Source organism: Paramormyrops kingsleyae, chromosome 14 (genome assembly GCF_048594095.1).
Source record: "Paramormyrops kingsleyae isolate MSU_618 chromosome 14, PKINGS_0.4, whole genome shotgun sequence".
In the NCBI taxonomy this organism is placed as follows: Eukaryota; Metazoa; Chordata; class Actinopteri; order Osteoglossiformes; family Mormyridae; genus Paramormyrops; species Paramormyrops kingsleyae.
The window spans coordinates 18,631,805-18,652,008 of record NC_132810.1 but is presented as its reverse complement, the minus strand read 5'-3'; the positions used below and the strand labels follow the sequence as shown (position 1 = coordinate 18,652,008).

Sequence of the window (20,204 nt, the reverse complement as noted above, 5' to 3'; positions counted from 1 at the left end):
GGCAAGTGCTTATTCATACAAAGGTCTGCAGCCTGCAGTGCCCTCCAAACCATGCAGAGCCCCCAGAGGCGAGGCCAGGGGGGCTGCCCTCCCAATGACAGCGTAATGACCCGCAGTCACGAAAGAACAGGTTCCACGCCGACTGGCCACACCCCCACCCCAAAGGTGGGACGGCGACTTCACCGCCGACGGTCACAAGCAACACCAGCCTCAAGTGTTTCCAGCCCAAGGGGAGGGGGGGTCACTCAATTCTAAAGGACAGCTCGCAGATACCGGGTCAAACGCGGTAGCAGAGGGAGGAGACGCCGGCGAAGGTGATAAATTCAGGGTTAGGGGTTGTGGAAACCTCACCCTTCAAAACAAACATTACGACTATCTCTGGGCCAGGTCCCGCAGCAACAAAGGCCATTTAAAAAGACCGTAAAGGCAAAGGAATGTCGGGGATTCAAGCTGGTTATGGTAAATAGTTTTACGTACGTCCCGGTAATGTCCCAAAAACAAAAATATAAAACGACCCAGAACAGGAAATTTAGCAATGAACTCTCAGTTCTGCATGCTGCCACAGTCTTTACTGTCAGAAGGTCTCTCTCACAGAGACACAGACACACGAATGTTAATAATGTGAATCTCCTGCATTAGGACTAGGTGTGAAGCCACTGAACGGATTTGACAGGGAAATTTGAGGGAAATCTGTGCAGCCTGGTGGGAGAGGCAAATGGAAATGAACAACAAACAAGAAAAATAATAAAGCACATGTGCAGGTGTGAACGTTTTGGTGAGGTGCCAAGAGACCGGAGGGGGGGGGGGTGATGGGGGATGGGGGGGACAGCACAAAACAGGGATGGTTTAACAATTAGGCCGTGTGTTTTGTTGAGACATATGCCAGGTCTGGGCCTGTTGCTGGATGCTGCCACCGCGATCAAAGCAGAGACGGGAGCCCGAGTGGAACAACATTCACAGCCCAGGACAGCGGGAAACACAGGCAGGAAGAGGAAAAGCCCAGTGCTTACAGCCACCCTGAGTGGAGGCCCTGAATAAACCAGTGTGGGGGGGTGTGTTCTCAGCACCCAGCCAGCATTGTACTCTAACGTCGTAAATCAGTATAGTTAATGGTGTCGTTGTACACAACTTCAATCGCAGATTTGAACCCACTGTAATTTCTTTCTACAATTAAAAACTGGCACTGTATAGATTTTGGGATTAAAGCTGCCTACCATTTAAAACGAACATTCGCTGTAACTACAGGGGCGCCAATTTATCTCCCGTCAGAACGCGAACGCCACTAATGAGTGTAAACGCTGAGCAGCGGCGTACATAAAAGGCTGGTATCTGAACGGGCGCCTGTTTGAGGCCCAAGCCGGCCACAGCCACGCCGGCCTCATCCCACCAGCCAATCACAGTCGTCCTCGGGCTGCCGGTGTGTCTGCTTCTGGGGGGGCGTGTCAAGCTGGCCCTGTGTTAGCTAGCCGTCCTCAATAGGGACACGGAAAACCTGCTCCCTTGGAATCACACCTTGGTGAGCAAACTGGAACACTGACCCCAGATCTGCAACTCCTGATGGGGATGCTTTAAGCTGCCTGTAGACAACTGAGCGCTTTACCAATACAACCCAATCAGGTCTTTTCTACTGATCCTTCCAGAGGATATAAAAACATCAGAAAAAAGCTTAACACATTAAAGCAGGGAGCTGAGAGGGAACAAAAACCTGGACTGTCTGTGGGTCCCCAAGGACCGGACTGGGAAGCACTGCATTAAAAGGTTAGAAGGCCTGTTGTGTGTACACCCCACCTTTGTGTGTCTTCTCAGCAGAGGCGGAAAGTTCAAGTCCAGAAATTAAAAATCCAGACCGATTGCCAACTGGGTGAGTATAAAGAGTCACGTTCACATAGTATTCAAACGGTTGGTTGAAACAAAATCTTTAATATTTATTTTCCGGACTTGAAATTCCCCCCTCTGCTTGTCAGTAAACGTTCCTTTGTGTGTTTACTATAGGTGGGAGGTGTTTGTAATGAAAACACTGCAAAGGAGAAACGAACAGCACAATGGAGAGATAACGCCCAGGGTAACAGCCACCCCCCCCCCCCCCAAAAAAATTGTCTGACTATTTAGTTGGGAAGAAGAGTGTGTGTGCAGGGCTGTAGAGAGGTGAGGAGTGTGTGCTGATCACACACCCACCACACAAAAAACCATCTCCGGGGTGAGGACCTTCCAGCCGTGCGGCAGGTCACACCTCAGCACCACACTAGTCCGAATGGAACAGCGTGAGTATTTTCCAATGGCTGGAGTGCCAATCCTGCCACCAACCCCTAAATATTCCCCTCCTTATAGGGCTGGATGTAGATTAACGCCACACCCAGGACAAAGCAAATGCAGGTTAAGGGTCTTGCTCAAGGGTCCAATGGAGTAGGATCACTCCTGGCATTCACGGGACTTGAACCAGCAACCTTCCGATTGCTGGCACAGATCCCAAGCCTCAGAGCCAGCACTCTACCCCGAAGGGCCCCCCCTAAATTAGCAGGTGGAGGCAATCGGACGCACACAGCGGGGTGTTAAACATCCCTGGCAGTTACCTGTCGCCGCGCAGCCGTTGGCTCGACGACGCCCTGTCTGCACATCAGGCAGCATGGGGGCAGCCAGGAGACCTGTTCCGCCAAACCACAGCTAGTTTATTTCAGCTACAAATCAAAATATCCACTGAAAACAGCAGAGGAAGTCAGCCAGTGATACTGACATCACTGACTCACATCAACAACCACGCACACAGACAAAATGGTCGAGACTTTGAGTCTCCTAAGGTCAAAGGGCACAGCATCACATACAAACCAGGCAGAGCCTCGGAATCACAGGAAAACAAAAACTAAACCTTCAATTTGTTTACACGGAATCCGTGGCAGGAATGATATACTGGCCTGCCTGCAGAGCCATTATTCTAAGCAATGCAACACTGATGCAATAAGATGTACTTTTGGAAAAGAAAAAAAAAACACTAACAAATAGGGACGAGACAAGTTTCCAGTGAGGCTTAACTGTGACTGGTGCCAGACCACAATGCAGTGGCACTATAGAGTGACTGGTGCCAGACCACAATGCAGTGGCACTATAGAGTGACTGGTGCCAGACCACAATGCAGTGGTACTATAGACCCTCGCAATTTCTCCACTATGGATATAAAATCACTTCACTGCAAAGGAAGACACTTATTTAACTGTTATCCTAACAGTTTCTACTAGTCTTGAGTTTAATAAATCAGGGAGAGAGGGGCTTGCTAGACTGAAGACGGAGTGAGAGGCGAAAAGGTGAAAACCAAGATTTTAAAAGGAGAGAAATGACTGGTCAATCAGGCCAATTAAAAACGAGATGGCTTCCCCTTTAACAAAAAGCTACGCTCACCAAAAACATGCATGAGTGCAGCCACTGGAGAGAAGAGCCATCTACAAGCCTTCTGCTGACGTGACCCGATCACATCAGTCACCAGGCGGGGGGTTCACCAATAAATTGCTGTTTCTTGTGCAGCAGGCTATATTTAAATGCACAAAAACAAAGAGGACAGCTGATATTCCCTACCCATCATATGCTTCATGCCATGAGAATGAGTTTGAGGATCAAACCGAGTACCAAGAAAAAGATGAGAATTAAATGCAAATGGACAGGGGTAGGATGATCATTCTTGCATACACAGTGTTGTTAGTCCTAGTTACACACTTGATGAGAACTGCATTTCCCAGCACAGTACCGGCTGCAGCAGTAAGGGGGCGACGTGGAACAGGAACACACAGACCCCCCGTGCTTCTCTCTTCTGGAGGCACAGGGACGGAATGCGGTTAATGCGTTGCTGTAGCCTGTTTCACTCCCAAATCTTGTTAAAAACGCCAGTGACAGCCTACAATTGTCTGAATGTAGCAGAAGATTTGCAATCCCACCCCCCCCCACCCCGACAGTTGATGATCTAGACTGCCCCCCTGCCACTGCCTCAACTGCAGTACTACCACGCCCCTCCCTCGCAAAACCACATCTACCCACTCTCTAAAAGCACGTCTGGCCCAGCCAACAAAGGGGGCCTGTTGAGTACAGAGGGTGGAAGAGGAGGGTCCTTATGGCAATTCCCCCAGGGGCAGCAGCACGTCTACATCAGCGGAGGGGGTTCCTGACTCCGCAGCTGTTCCAGCTCACAACTGGATGCACGGGAGAGTGCGGGGCTCTTAAAGGGCCAGTGCGGGGCTCTTAAAGGGCCAGTGCGGCACAAAGTCGATCGAATGCGGTGAGAAAACTTACATCCTTCCTGACATTGGGATGGCATTAGGTGGGATCAGCCAAAAGTTGCTCTAATGACATTTGGGTGACTAAGCTCCAAAACAGGCGGCCACATACACTGAAAAGTTGATACCTCTGAGCCATCATCATGTAAAAAGGTCATCGATTCAAGAATCACCAACGCAGACAATGCTGTTTCTTTAGGCAATCAGTTAAGAAGTGAACCACCCATAATGACCCCAGTGCCACACCTCATCACCAAGAACACGGTATCCAAGAAAGGGCAAAAGACATTGTTCTGAAAGGTTACACAGCCTGTCTCTGAAAATCGCAGGAAGTAACTAGAGCCTTTTAAACACTGACCAGATTCAGTGTTTAGAAAGTGAATGGATCACATTCACATATTTCAAATGTTATACCTGCATTCCTGTCAAATGAAGCACATGACCTGGGTGGCATCTAGCAGGTCTACAGATCTTGCTTCATGCCTGGGACATTCCCAAATGCACCATTTCTCCATTTCATTGGGCTACTCCAGAACGAATCATATCTTCCTTGTACTACGTCAGAAGCAACACTTCAATGACAGAACCAAGCAGAAACACAAAAGAATGGTCCAACAGCAGCTCATCTGCAAGATAGGAATTACCTGCTGGCATGCGTTCTGCGAGATCTTCGGTCCTCCAGCTCAGACGAGCTTTAAAAAAATAAATGCATCTGCGAGTCTGGACTTTGAAGAAGAACTCCACCCAACTGTGATGAAATGCTTCCACATCTATAATCAAGAAGGAGGAAAAAATACCACAGAAATATAAGCAATTGTACTCGCATGTTCTGACATGGACTAAACTGTATACTAAAAGCACCAGATATTACAAAGTTCACACAATTTAACAGGCCTGCAGTTAATGAAACATGACTGCTAGTTAAATCGAGCAGACAGCTCATCAGGTTTCACTATCCAAGCATAAAAACTCTGACCGTCACCAAACTGTAACCAAGGACTTATTTGGCAAAACACCAACTCAACACATAGGGAAGCTTCTAGCTGTTTTTTGGGTTCGGGCTTTTCAACAAGCACTTTAACAGAAAAGGAACGAAAAATGGACCAAAGGCAGACAAACTTGCAAAAAAAAAAACCAAAAAAAAACAAAGAACTAACTAATGTATAAAGGCACATTTCATGATAGTGGTGCTGTGGCTCTGAAGCCACCTGAGCAAGTCGCACCACAGACCCGGCAGGGGAATGCAGTCACGGTGCGGTAGTCACGGTGCGGCAGTCACAGCTAGACGCGGTTCAACAGGTCAGTCACCCTGCGAACAGAAGCAGCACCCCGGCCCTGCACAGCATGCCCACCTTGCACTGGGTGTGTAGTCCCACCGGTTTACATTAAAAATGAGCCGTTTCCGCATCACTCTCTCTGCTGTGATGGACAACAGTGACAGTCCAGTAATACAGGACAACAATTTCATCAGTCTCACTCAGACTCAGACTCCTTAAGTTTAATCCAGTTTTTCTTAAGCATGAGACCTTCCTGACTACACCAAACACGCTGGTTTACAGACAGATACTCGCTATTGGAAAATGCCATAGGCACCGACCACAGGCAGCCACCTTCAGCCTGTACACCATCATCTACAGCAGTGTGTCACAACCCAGTCCACAGGGACTCCTAGACAGTCCACATATTCGCTCCCTCCCAGCTCCCAACACACCTGAACCAGGTACTCAGCATGCATTATTGGCTGGGAGCAAAAACGTGGACTGTCTGGGGGTGCACACGGACTGGGCTGAGAAAACACTGGTGTAGAGCAGATATGAAAGGCCAAAGTGAAGCACATTCACCACTGCAATATAACAGGGGCATTACGCTCCACTGCAGAAGACTGACCTCCTTCGCAGTGGAGGGAAACGTTTGCAATCTTACCGCCAAACAAGCCATCAAACGCACATTTTAGGAGGGGGGGGGGGGGTGCAGCGGCTGCAGTCTTAATTCTACTGAGGATGAGTAACAGGTCGACAAAGATGAATCACATAAATAAAATCTGAATTAATCACAAACAAAAAGCGAGGCCATCTGCCATGATTCCTTGAAAGGCGGGTGACATTCAAGGCGGTGAACCCGGCCCGATTACAGAGAGAATGTTCACCCCCTGACTGTGCGGACAGCAACAGATGCACGGCTTCACCCCCGTGTAAGACCCAGCATCCCCATTCAAACCGTGCGCCGCCTAGATAATCACCAGTCTGCCTGTTAATTTAATAAATAAAGCGCTTCAAACAAAAGCCCTTCACCTTCACAGTCCATCATCTTCTCAAAATCGCAAGCTAAAGTGACACAGCAAGATATTAATCTTTCTGAGCTGTCAATTATTTTTCTGCAGGCTTTTCTGACTGCCCGTAAAGAGGGACCACCACATCTGTCGGACGGAGGAAGAATCCCCATAATTAATGAGAGTCATTTATTACAGCAGGTGGGGGCAGGGTCTGGGGTGGGGACACACGCACACGTGCGCATTCATCAAAACCACACACATAACCACAAACACTCAAAATGCTCTTTGTGCTCCAGAGAGTTACCACATGCTGGACAGTAGGTCTACTGCAGACAGGCTCCAACAGGAGCCGCGGAGACATACATCAGGCCCCTTTCTGAAATCTGAGGGCAGAGAACGAGTGGCACCACCCAGGCGCGGAGCCCGTCCCCACAGACAGCGGGGTGCCGGCCAAGGGGATGCGTCTCGTGCCAGTCATGCGCCCGCCCCAGCGCCAACAGCGACTTCCTGCCCAGGAAGTTCTTCAACACTGGGCTGAGCTCACCTGCTTTTTATAGAAAAGCTCAATTTCAAAACGACAACGCTTTTCTTATGGCATCAAAGGGAAGCACATACAACCCAGCAATAAAGTTCAAAAACGACGGCACTATGTTTAGCTACCTGTTCAATTTACATACTCAGGTCCCAAGAGACACACTTTGGACACATTTTCCTTCTTAAAAAGCAATTCTACGAAAAGCACAGCGTGGAGAAAGGGGCCCCCGTCTTGCTTTAAGGAATGTGACGAGCACTGATATTACCTACGGCAGATAAATCACAAGCAGGTGTCCTTATATGGAGAAAAACGCATATAAGGAGACTGAAAGATTCAAGTTTCCTGATGGTGCTTGAGAATTAACGACTGGGGGCTTGGGGGCTGCTTCCAGCCAAGAACAGCCATACGACTCTCCTCTTTTCTACCTTTTCACATCAACATGTAGGCAAAGTTTTTTCGAGCGAACGATCCTCACCAGCGTGACATGATGGCGCAAGCTTAGCATGAAAGTTTGTCACGACAAAAGAAACCCTCAACCAGCAGATTGGGCCTCTCTATTCAGGCCATCAGGGGTCTTGCTCAAGGACAGAATACACAAAGGGAAACTTAATCACACAGGACATGCACCCCCCCCCCCCACCTTACTACCAGGACGGGTTAAGCACATGAGACCTGGGAGACACCATATGATTATATCTGAACTGGAGGTAAAGTGATCTGACTGAACCTTTACAAATCCTAATCTTCAGAAGAATGTAAATTTTCCAAAGTAAATGGTGCTGCATCTGCCAATCTGTTCAATTCACCAGCCAAGATATGCTGTATCAGTGTAGCCCACTGGCACCAGGACATATCAGAAGTGACTGGTAAGTCAGTTGGAAGAAAATAGTAACATCCAGCGGCATCCGGGGTCATGTGAGGAGAACTGCCACATGGTTATTCCAGGAAAAGCATGTAGAAACCTCAAAATCAAGTGCAAATTCTGCACCCCCACAGTTAAAGGAGAAACCCAAAATGATCTAAATGTATTTGACGCATTTTACTCCTCTTACAGCAATACAAAAGAGCCAAAGAGCACCCATGGGGCCGACTCAGAGACCCAGAACCAGAACCAAAACACCTGCAAGCCAAGAACCACAAACTCTCCCCGGTGATGTTCTGTAGCCTCACAAAACATCCCAGAAAGCACCACCTATTCCAGACGAGTTCCCGGATATTAAACCACACCTGCGGCGAGCAGGAGGCAGCCGTACCGCAGACGGCCGAAAGGTCACACCCAGTCACTGCAGCTCACATATGCCACTGCCCAATGGAGCTCATCTCATTTATGAATGAGACTAAGGATGTAAATGCCTCATAGCGCGATGCATTCCTCAGCTTTCCAGTGTAAACTACATGCTCAGCCTTATACTTGCTAGAAAGGACACTGACAGGTCATAAACAATTACACTACATTCATAGAGGGAGTAAAAAATCACGGGGTCCTGAGCACAAACCTTTCCAGCCCCACCCTCCCCACGGAAGATTTAATTTGAAATGGTCACAGACTATTTCTGCGAATATGGGACAAGGTACCCAAAACCCACATTTTGAGCTAACAAATGTACCAATTCGTGAAGCTCTAATGACTAGCACTACATAGTGGCTAGAGAAATTCAGCCAAAACTGAACGCTGAATGCATTCAGAAATGGGGGACAGGGCTCAAGCCACGTCCCCCCAGGCAACTCAAGTGGCCCCAAGAACCACAGCTGGCCAAAACCAGTATAGCATCTAAAACAGCCCTGGGCCTCATTAAATGACTGGCAGTGCCATAGGTATAAGATGTCTTAATCTAAAAATGGCCACGGACTGCCTTCACAAGGTCGAGGACATCGCTTGTGTCCCCTTTAAGTCCCCAAGCCCAGTGGGCCCAAGCCGTAATCAACCCATGAGTGTCCCCCCCGCTGACTGATAGGACTAAATACGACAAATGCTGTGCTGTCCCAGTTCCATAAAGCAAGCAATTCCATTCAAGCAGGACATCCTTTTGTGGAGATGCAGCCAAAGATTACACAGCAGTTAATAAGGGAGATTCATGCAAAGAACAGCGAACCAACAGGAGTCAGGAAGGGGTCGGTCTTGCACTGGGACACTTATTAGTTTTAGCGCAGGGGGCCTTGCATGAAACCGCACGCCCAGACCTCTCCAGAGCACCCCGCTATGGACCTCAGAGCCTCCTGTCCGAACTCCACGCCCCCGTTAGGGAAGTAAATCACTTCAACACAGTGGGGAAGAGGGCACAGAGCCCTGGGGGGAGGCATCCCCTCAAAATACCAACATCACTGAAGTGCCGCATATTTCTTAGAGAAAAGAGGTCAACGGGCCCACGAAAGTGTATTTGCTGGTTGGTATCCAACTCAAGCGATTGAGTGAACAAATTGATATAAAGGTAAACAGAGTTAACTTTAATCCCCCTTGGCCCAAAACACGACCGTGAGTAATACTGGGGACCAACATCATACCAAGATACGCCCCCACCCCAATAAAACAAGTGACATTTAGTCCTCTTCGCGTGATTTGACCACCTCACGCGGTACAATCACTTCAACAACAATCCCATAACTTTGCCTACAATCTGATGTTTCTATTTAGGACGCTAAATTTACACCCGCAGTATTTAAAACTAATCATAAACATAACACTGCAGTCGAATATTTTACGTTTGACGTTTCAGCAAATTATCCGCGCGTTGTCAGATTTATGAAGACCGAAGAACTGGCACTGCGAAATTATGAGACACAAAAAGGTGGGAACCGAAAGCAACAGCTGTCCCAGATTTAAGTCATTTTCTCCCCTCATTTGAAGACACAACAAGTTTTGCTTCATTAAAAATACCCCGTTTATGGCCCTACAGAGGTAACAACAGATGTTTTTCCAGCACGGGAACTTATCGTTTCTATTCAGATTCCCCCCCTGTGCTGTGATTAATGCCGCGCATTAACTGCCAGTCAAGGTCCCACGTGTTTAATATGGCAGTCATTTCTGTTAAATGATAAACACACGATGCGTCTCCGTCCTGTGCATTTTATAGCTGCTAAGAAAGTTACCCCACTGTCACAATGGCTTACGACGTACGTGAAGGATTTACCTGCTTACTGCGTTATAGTTTCATATATGTAATGAGACCTGCCTCAAGTCCAATTATGGGGAAAGACTGCGGCTTTCAGAGCAACTCTCCACAGATGGTCGCAGATTTCGCTGAATTGTGAACGAAACGTGATATAGCGGGTATAATCTCTAGGGTGGCTTAAGTTCCCCCCCCCTCTCCGGCAGGCAGCATTTAGCGCACCGGGGGGCTGATTCCAGCTGCGCATGCAATCAGCGTGCAGTCTATACGCCGTGTTAGGGACCGGGCAAACAATAACTCTACCCCCCCCCCCCCCCCCCCGGTATAAAACGTCTAAAGGAGTCTTAATAGTGGTCAGACAACTTTCCCTCGTTCAGGGAGTCTCTGGTAGACAAATGTCTTTACTATTACTCACTTCACAGGTCTCCACATGTAACCAAACAACGGTAATAATATTTGCCGCAAATTAAAGTAAACTGAGATTGTTCATCCACACCTCTTTCTATACTTTTCAACCTTTCATATAGTTCCAAGACTACATGGGCTTATTGAATTCTTAACGTGTTTTCCGCGAAAGTTAAAGGATAATTTGCCCGCACCTTGGGCACCACGACGGGATTTTTACGGAGGACGATGGGCGTCATGTTCTGGAAATAAAAACTCATCTGTTTTCGTCCCGTAACGGGAATCGTGGCAATTCCTTAAGAACTAAAAGGACACGGCGTTCCGAAGTGTAGATAAACAAGAAGTTCACATTTTGGGTGAATTTGGCGACAACACGGTACCTAAAACTGCCACAAAGGGTCCTCACTGTAGATACGAGCCCATAGTTTTCAGTCGGACAAAGAATCGCGGAGAAACTTTAGCAAAATACCTCAAACAAGAGTCAAAGAGACCCATAGTCAAATATTTCTCAGTAACCGTGTCCTTTTTCGGTGTATAACCGTCACAAGCTTGTGCCATTTATAAATAGTTCCACACGTCTATTTATTTTCCAATAAATAATAAACTAGGCTGATGAAGATCCGGCACGCTGAGATGTCCCACAAATAAGCCTGGATACTAAACTACACCCATTCAATAATATAAACGGCTTAAAAATAATAAGTGATCATAGAATACTACAACGTAAACTGTATTTTGTACTGTTAACAAGCTACAAAGTATATCGCACATTAAGTATTATTGTGACTTGCCACGTTTTAAACAAAGTGGCACGTTGTAGAGGGGGTGGGGAAAGTTGACAAATCTAGTCAGACACGATATGGTAAGAAAACCACTCAATATTCACTGAATCAACAAGAATCCGGTTCGATTGCAGCAACTTTCACGTGTAGTCAAATATTAAAAATGAAACTTTTCTAATTGCTAATGATGCTTGACAAGAGTAGCAACGTATAGGCTAACGTTACCTTCCAAAGAAAGAAAAAAAAAGACCGACTCGCACTAGCACTAAAAACATAGGTCGGTCCTGATAGTAAACAGCAAAACTCAGAGCAAATTTCCCTTTAACTCCATTACGGTAAACTGCAAATGAATCGCGACACATTAACAGCTTCTGACCAGAAGTAAACAGCCGAGGTACCAGTGATCGGCCAAGCGCGTATCATTGCTTTGTCTCCCATTGGTCTGATATTGAAAAGCACGACGATTCCCGGTTTTCCTGCGATCAAACTCGGGGGGGAAAAGGTGCAAATCAAACTTACCAGATTCCTAACTATCCTCAAACTGTAATACGCCGGAGAACAGTACTAAAAAAGTACGAAGTCGTGCATGCCCGACCGCCTCTAAAAGTCACTTTGCTGTAAACTCTTCTAAACTTCCAAGTCTCCGTACTGTGCAGCAGGTCCAGCCCAGCCGAGGGTGATCTGAAGACCACGCCTCCGCCCGACGGACACCCAAGGCTGAGCCCAAACCACACCTCCGTGTGACAGACCCAGTGCCGCCGGCCAGTCTGTTAGCAATGCGCATAATATTAGAATATGCAACATATTATCATTGTATTATTATATTGCAATGTATAGTCCATTGCACTATATATTATAATGGGTAATGCATTAGAGTTTAGAATAGTTACGGCGGACTAGTCACGGTTTAGACACACTGAATTTCTACAGCGGATTCGGTACTGAATTTCCATTTAGATTTATAAGATTTATAGCATAGCCGTGACCCTCTCTCGGCTAAACAAAAGCATTCAAGGCTGGTGTTGTTCAGAATAGTTTATTGAGAACGTGGGCAGATATATTTCACAATATAGGGTGGAGGGATGAGTTTGTCTGACTTTAAGAAAGCCTCAAAGCAATAAGCAGCTTCAGAATCAAAATAGGGCACAAGATCATTGCTCATTACCGCTGAACTGAGACTTCAGTGCTTAGTGACACTGTGTGGGTCTTAAACTAAAAATAAGAGCAGGGATCTATTAAATGAAAAAAGCGTTTACTTGTCGTACAAAACTATTGAGACATTATTTATTATTATTATTATTGGTAGTAGTATTATTGCAGACAAGCTTAAAATGCGTCCCATGATTTCCAAACGAGGGCATAAACATTACAAAGTAGCAAATACATTTTTTTGTTAACCACGAACAGACAAAAACAACTAGACTGGCGTCCTGACGCTGAACCTCATCACAATCTTGTAATTTTTACAAAATGGTGACCATGTGTGTAAAAGATGTTTATCTAGCGAGTTTTCTTGTTTTGTCTTTTAACTTACATAGCGGTAACGGGAATTTTATGATCCTAGACGTCGTTATATGTTATACATCACAATAACATATTATTGCTTCAGTATTATATACAGTATTATATTCCTTACTCTTCCTGTCTAGGGAGTCATTTACTACTGCCAAAAATTAATACATAAAATAAGTACATTTTATGTATACATTCTACTAAAACACAAATCTTACTTCTCATCATAATCGCAGAGAATAGTTTACCGGAGTACACCGCTGATTGTAGTCTCTGTCCGGTTATGGTTTGGTTACCAGTAGGGGGTGCATGTCTGGTTTCAGTTATTTTTAACTGACGATGACAAATATCCCGACCCCTCCCCCAACCACACTGCCTGACGTGATGCCGCCGTGGTCATGGCAGGGACAGCTAATGGGCCAGCATGCCCCGTGACACTGGGACTGTTTCACCAGTGGCTGTCAATCCCCCTGCTTAAAGGCACCACCAAATGACTTGACAGTGCCCTTGGAGCTACTCCAGGGTTTTGCATTGTGCCAATGGATTAATCTGCCATAATAGCTACGCTAATAGGGTCGTCATGGTAATTGTGGCTAGACAGACACCCCCACCCCCTACAACCCCCAAAGCTCCCTGGCAGTCATTGTACAGTATGATCATGCTATTAAGGTTCTCTGCTGCCCGCCGCATTCGTAGCCTCATTTTGCCCCAGTAATAGGGCACGGTAATTTGTCATATGGCCTGTAATAGGGCACATCACAGCCATTCGTGGCGCAGACCCCTGTGCTAACCAACGGGGGCCCTGGGGCAGATCGGCGTCCCCCCCTCATCTGTGACGCCTGAGGGCAAACTTTCAGAGTCAACCCCCCCCCAACCGACAGGCTTGCTCTGAGTCAACATGGCAGTAACAAGCCAAGTATTAATCTCATGCATCAGCTGGCCGATATCTTAACACTCCATCATAACTGCAGCCTGTTTCATTCTGTCTCCTGTATCTACAGGCTCTGTAAACATGTGCAGCTAAAAAAAGAATTTCAGAAGCACAAAAATGAATAAGTGACTCATTGTTTCCACCTTAATGGCTGCACACTGAATGCAAATATAAGGCTGTTTGTAAAGGCGAATGTTTGTCACCGCGACACCTGAGTGATTCTGGGAGCCACTTTGCACCCTGGATGCTGAGCGGCATCCAGCCTGACTTTCTCAGACACGACAGCTCAGCAGAACAGAGAATATCTGTTTCTGTCTAGGACCCTGGGGAAAAATATAGAACAGTACACTCACTGATACACAGTATGTGAGTCACTCTCCAGTCTTAATGCTTTTAGTTCATGAGTGTCTCATAATGAAATAGCAATCTAACATTCGTCTTTCTCTCTAATCAAAGTGTAATGCGTTTATATTTTTTGCAGAACTGGGTTTATTTGCACAGAGGAATGTCTTATACTGTAAAAAAAAGGACCTAAAATCCAACATGCGTTGGCTCTTGTCCAGACTACTAGTAAGTGACATTACTCAGTGGTCGTCGTTTAAACAAATACATGAGACCAGTCACTGAACCATCACCAGAACATGGTTAGAGATCTTCTGGTTTGAAAGCCGTACTACTATTCAGCCCAATGTGGTTTGGTCTAGTTCCAGGAAAACAGTTTGACCGCATTTTTTCTTTTTGTGTTACCACTTGGAGAACATTGCTGGTTTTATGAGCCTATGGTCCCCTCTCTAGTAGCGGTAGGTCCAGAAATGCACAGAAATGGAAAAAGAAAATGTGTAGGATAACGGTCAGCTCGATGTGTGGCCGTGAAATGGATACCGTCCACGTGCGCGCAGTGGGCTCCATTGGCTGGCGTTTCCACATTCAGAATCCTTATTGGTCATTTGAGACATTTCATGATATTTAAGCTACGACTATGGATGGTAATAATGTCAAGGGCCTAATATAAAGTATTTGATTTCGGCAAAAAAAAAAAAAATGCAGTTTACAATTTTGACCAGCAGCTTGCCAGAACTTGTCTAGAATATAATTTCAGTAATATGAAAAGAAAAAGTTTATAAACAATCTAAAGGCTTCCTTTCACTTTCTCACTGTTAAATTATCGGTATGTTTACATCATACTCAAAAATGGAGGCTAGCTTTATGTGAGTATTAAGTAAACTATGTAACCCATATAAAAAACCAACATTTACACAGATTTGCAGTAGGCCTTAATGGCTAACGTACTACATTCACCATACTATTGGTAAAACTCTGTCTGTAATGATTAAACAGATGAGATCGTTTTTATGATGTTTTCTGGTATGCCATCCTGTTACTAAACAGAATTCACACTAAGCTGCATTTTCATGCTAATATGAAGTCAATAAACCAAATAAGTGCTAAACCTAACTAAATGAACAGTGTGGCTCACTAATTTATCTTCCTAATTAATTCCAGGTGTTCCCTGTAACTCCCTAAGGGAAAACAGTGCCGTTATTTTAAATGAAGGTATAAAATTAGAACCCAGAGTGATAGTGTTTGTTGCACCAGTTCGGTGCACATGTCTCACGTCACCCCCGTAACAGGCAGAAGTGACTAAGCACGTTCGTGCAGTAGTTTTCACTGGGACACGCCTGTGTGTGTTTACAGGCCCTGGCGCTGGAAGCCATGGCAACAAGTGTCGACCAAGACAAATGTAAGATGCCAAGAAGAGCCCATGTCTATGGAACGCTTCAGATTCTAGCCCTGGCAGGCCTCGCAGCCCGAACGCACCGGCGAAGCTGCGAGCGAGAGCCTGACCTCGGCACATTTCATTATGGTTAATTGTCGAGCGATTCCTGCGGGGACCGTCATTCTGGCGAAACGCGGGAGTCCGCCGCTCACCGGTGGCCGGTCACAGCATCGAACTCGAGGACAGAGAGGGACGTCTGACAGATGGGGGCTCTCAAGGTGAAGGGGGAGGGGGCCTGTGTGTGTATGACTGAGGCTGGACATGAAGGCGGCTGAGGGGGGGGGGTGCGTTGAGCGGTAGGGTGGCATGAGACACCTTGCCAGTGCTTAGGAGTCAGGATTTGGGGGGGGGGGGATGCGAGAAGGATCTGTTGACAGGAGCATGGATAAGACCCTAGCAGATTCACGGGGGCCAGTACTTCACAGGGACCCTTGAATATGTACAATAATAAAATTGTATAATGGGGGGGGGAGGTCATATTTTGTCAGGGGCCCCAGAATTTCTAGCGATGCCTCAGGACATCGGAATAGGAAAGGACATCGGCCCTGTTCCTTGCCCTTGCTGCTGTCCATCCTCATAAAGCTGCTTCGTTGCAGTCCTTCACGCCCCGGGCCCTGAAACGCTTCTCCATCCTGTTTGTCGGAGCGGGCTCTCGGGAGCGCGCACGCCAGGTTTCTCATTTCCATCATCACCTTAGGGGGGGGTGAGTGGGAGGGGCTCGTGCTGTAGCCTGTTTACTCATGCATGGGTTTCTGTCTCCAGACCGCTGCGCTCACTGGGGCCACCTTCCTGGCTTGTGTCCAGCAGGACCCTCCTGCTCATAAATCCTCACCGCTCCAGCACCCAGTCGCTGGGAATTCCATTGTCTCAGTCTTACTGAGAAGTCACACTCTCTCTCTCTCTCTCTCTCTCCCATCTTCCGTTCTCAAAAGCCAAGAGGCTGCTGTCAAGTCCAAATGGGAGATGGCCGCTGGGCCCACAAGATGCTGAATCACGCCAATGTGGAAGCTGCTCGTGCCCGTTAAGTGACACAGGCCTGACTCCCTGACCTCACCTCTTCAGACCGGGGCACTTCTGACATCTCGTGTCCGCTTCCTGACACCCGTTCTCTGTCAGGACACAGCTGAGGTGGGGTGTGAAGGGGGGGGGGGGGAGTAGAAGCTTGTCACAGATGTCAGCCTAACCGGGATTTAATGCCCCCACTCCTCTGAGAGTTGCGTGGGAATTAAACTGGAAAGGAGTTTTCCTTCTCGGATGAGAGGACACCCGTATCCAGGCCTGGTTTAATGACAACGGCAAACACGTCCAACCTTAATCTCATTGCGAATGGAAATGAATCGCCCAGACTGATAAAGAGGAAAACACAATTATTTTTCACATTTAGAGCAGCCGGGACAGACGCTGGGGAGCAGGCTGCCTGTAGGTCTGATATATGCATGTTCATTAATATTTAATCCACACTGGCAAGGCAGGGAAGACCATCACAAACAATATTGACATTAAACACGGGCCAGATTGAGCCGCCACGATTGGGCTTCGCCCGGCGAGGGCCCTCAGGCGGTGTTTGCGATTTGCCCATTTGGAACGTTAACTCATCATTAGCACGTCTGAGGACCCGCTATCTGCAGGACAGGTAGCCATCACCGGCCGAAGCCTAGGTCTGATCTGTGATTTGGAGCCGGCCCGGTTCGCAGGGCACAAAGCCCGACCCACACCTCCAGCTGATGCCGTGTTTCAAGATTCTGAGCGAGCCACAGTGGCAAAGCAAAAAAATCAAACGATGTAGAAGCACGGCGTGAAAGGCGGTGGTTTCAGGCTCTGTTCTTTTTGGAGTTATGCTGATATGATTCTTCGACTTCCTGAAGAGATGGGAATGGAAAGCTGGTCTGGGGCTTTATGACAGACATCAGACAGGCTGCTGGAAACACACTGATGGGGGAAATTCGATTTCGCTGCTGTTCGACAACCCAGAACTTTCACAGCTTGCTGTTGTGTGTATCTAATGACGAGCGTTTTTGGTTTCGGTAACGTGAGCAAATCTAAAGGCGAGTCACTACATTTTCAGCGGGGTCAGGTTGAAATAGTTCAGCTGGCAAGTTGTGAGGAAGGAGAGGATTCCAGTTGTGTTCTGGGTGCTGGGAAATAGCCAGTGCTGGTCCCAATTACCAGGTCCAGGTGTGACATTTTGGGCTCTGGGACTTATTCAGCACTCGTGTGAACTTTTCTTCTGTCATCAAGTCTACGGCCAGAAGGGATGGCCAAGCTTAGGATGACCAGGCGGCCAGTGCAGGCCGCAGCAGGCAGAGCTCCTGTCCTTCCTGAACACCACTCCATCATCATCTTAATGTCCTTTGGCCACATTAACTGAACGTCACCTTTAACTACTAAGACTGCCGTTTTGCTTCGCAGCGCTGAGCTCCCACATTCTTACTCAACACCTTCTTGCAACCTCCAGGTCTCACAGACACCCAAACCAGATTCACCAACCCTCGCCCTGGAATGACACCACCGCGTCTCAGAGATGCCCACGCTTCCCATCGTCATGCTCCTCCCTAATCTTGATCCCTCTGGTCCTCCTACCCAATCACTAGGTGCCACTGCAGATTAGCCATCCTTCCCAACTTGACGACGACCTCCGATCTCTGACCAGTAGCTGGATACTTGACCCTGGCTAGACATATCTGCTAACGGCCCCACCATCCAGCTATTCTTCCAGGGCACACTGCTGTGAGGTGCTACGCAAATGACTGGAAGTTACATGTTCAGCGATTTTTCCTGCACAGGCTGCATTTCTTTGGTCAGAAATTAGGTAACGGAGAACCTTTAGTGAGTAATAAAATTAAAAAAGGCGGGGGGGTGGTACTGGGTCCGGCTTTGCACTGAGAGAGGCGTGTATAGTATTCTGTCTGTTGGTGTAGTTCCCATTCTATTGGTAGTGACTCTGCTCCTGCTGCCAATAGCCTCCTTCAGTTAACAATACTGTCTTCACAACAAGCTGCACAGAGCACCACTCAACAAGCACGCTCGCTCCGAGGGCCTGCAAAGCCAGCCAGCTCCGCCCGACTCTCCCCATCCGATTTTCAGATCAGTCCACCGTCTTGTTGCTAGGGAGGGGTATTTGAATCCTCCCCTTATTGTGTAACTTCCTCCACTGTCTGCCATTCGATTACGTCCAGGTTGCTATTATTTTGTTTTGAAGCTCGTGTAAGCAGTTTGGCTGTGTGCGCTGACAGTCTCCCTTTGGAGATTCGAGGCGTCAGAAGTTGCAGCCGAGCCTGAACTTCTGGCCAGCCTTAATTTGCAGTGTGCGAAGCTTTGGATGGGTCCCCCAGGCGACAGAGACGGCCGCTGCTTCCAGGGCGGCCACAGAGCAGTCCGGCAAACGTGCTAAAAGCCGCATTCGTGCCAAGCCTAGCTCCTCTGCATTCAGCTCCACTGTAGAGATAATTACGCACCCCCCCCCCCGCCACCACCACCCCCACAGGACTGAGATGAACCCACTGCAGCAAAGGACCTGACTCACACCTCCCTGCATCTCCCGTTGTTCCCAGTTACAAGTCGCATTCCCTGCACTTGACCAGAAAGTTCCGGATCCTTCAACGCTCAGACTGATAAAGACGTCTGGCTATCTGAGGTCACTGCTTTGTGCCAGGATTCCTGCGATATCCACCATTTTTTCTTTCCTCTCTGTTTTCTCCTCCTGATGCACCACCAGTGAAAATTTTGTTGCGTCTTTTATTTTTCTTTATAAAAAAAAAGGCTCTTGCGGGATGCCAAACATTCATCTGAACTCGGCTGCTTTTCGAAAATGTACGCTTTGTTTACATCGAACGACGGCGCAGCTGCGGAATGGAAATCCACCACGCCGCGCTGCTGCAGATTCTCTGTGGTGCAAGAAGCCCAGCCTGCGACAACAGCACAACACTGACCCCTAATGGACGACCACTCCCCATTTCACAGCACAGACTTACAAAGGCACGCTGATTTTGAATACATTTCTGCTAAATCTGAATAAAGCAGAACTGATATTTAACTGAGAGCGTCGAAAACACTGCAGTGCGGGACAAATGGTCCCATCTGTTTGTCTGGACGCACTTTACATTAAGTCTCACTGTCAGCGCTTACAGAATAAACTGGGCTAAACACAGTGGTTTGTAATCTCCATCTGGACAGAATGAAGCTGTGACCGTGTGTGTAAATGCTCCTCGTGCGCAATGCAATTTCACACTCCGTCGTCCAATCTAATCTACGATGCCCCTTAGGGCTTAGAAGGGGAGGACCCACAGGCTGGCATGAGTCCGCCACATGACGCCTGTCAATCACCGGGCTCTACGGCTCTGGGGCAAATGCGCCACAAACACAAAGGATGATGGGATTGACCTGGCGGGCCCTGAGCATATTTGGCCGCCCTTGCGGAGAACGGTACCACCTCCAGCCTGCTGATCATTCGTGCTCCCACCAAGGCCTGGATTTGACAGCCTGACACAGTGACACGGGGGCTGATGCTGAGGAGCCTTCAGCGTTTCCTCACACACGCTGCTATTTCCAGGAGGAATAGCAGCAGAAAGCCCGAACGGGAGGCTGCCACATGCATGCCACGCCTGTAACACCTCCAGCATAGCTCAGA

At 47.7% G+C, this 20,204-nt stretch overlaps 1 protein-coding gene across 2 annotated transcripts in view; it reads right to left on the bottom strand.

The window, feature by feature from the left end:
* Positions 1-20,204, bottom strand: part of tiam2a (TIAM Rac1 associated GEF 2a) — a 68,205-nt gene that overhangs the window by 43,718 nt on the left and 4,283 nt on the right. The window contains exons 1-2 of one of the 2 annotated variants that reach the window (XM_072698754.1): positions 11,877-12,043; positions 4,901-5,026 (exon numbers count right to left, since the gene is read on the bottom strand). The gene's annotated coding sequence lies outside the window, so the exon portion shown is untranslated. Of the gene's footprint in view, positions 1-4,900; positions 5,027-11,876; positions 12,044-20,204 lie in introns of those variants that run through there. The other variant, XM_072698755.1, reaches the window with a different exon arrangement.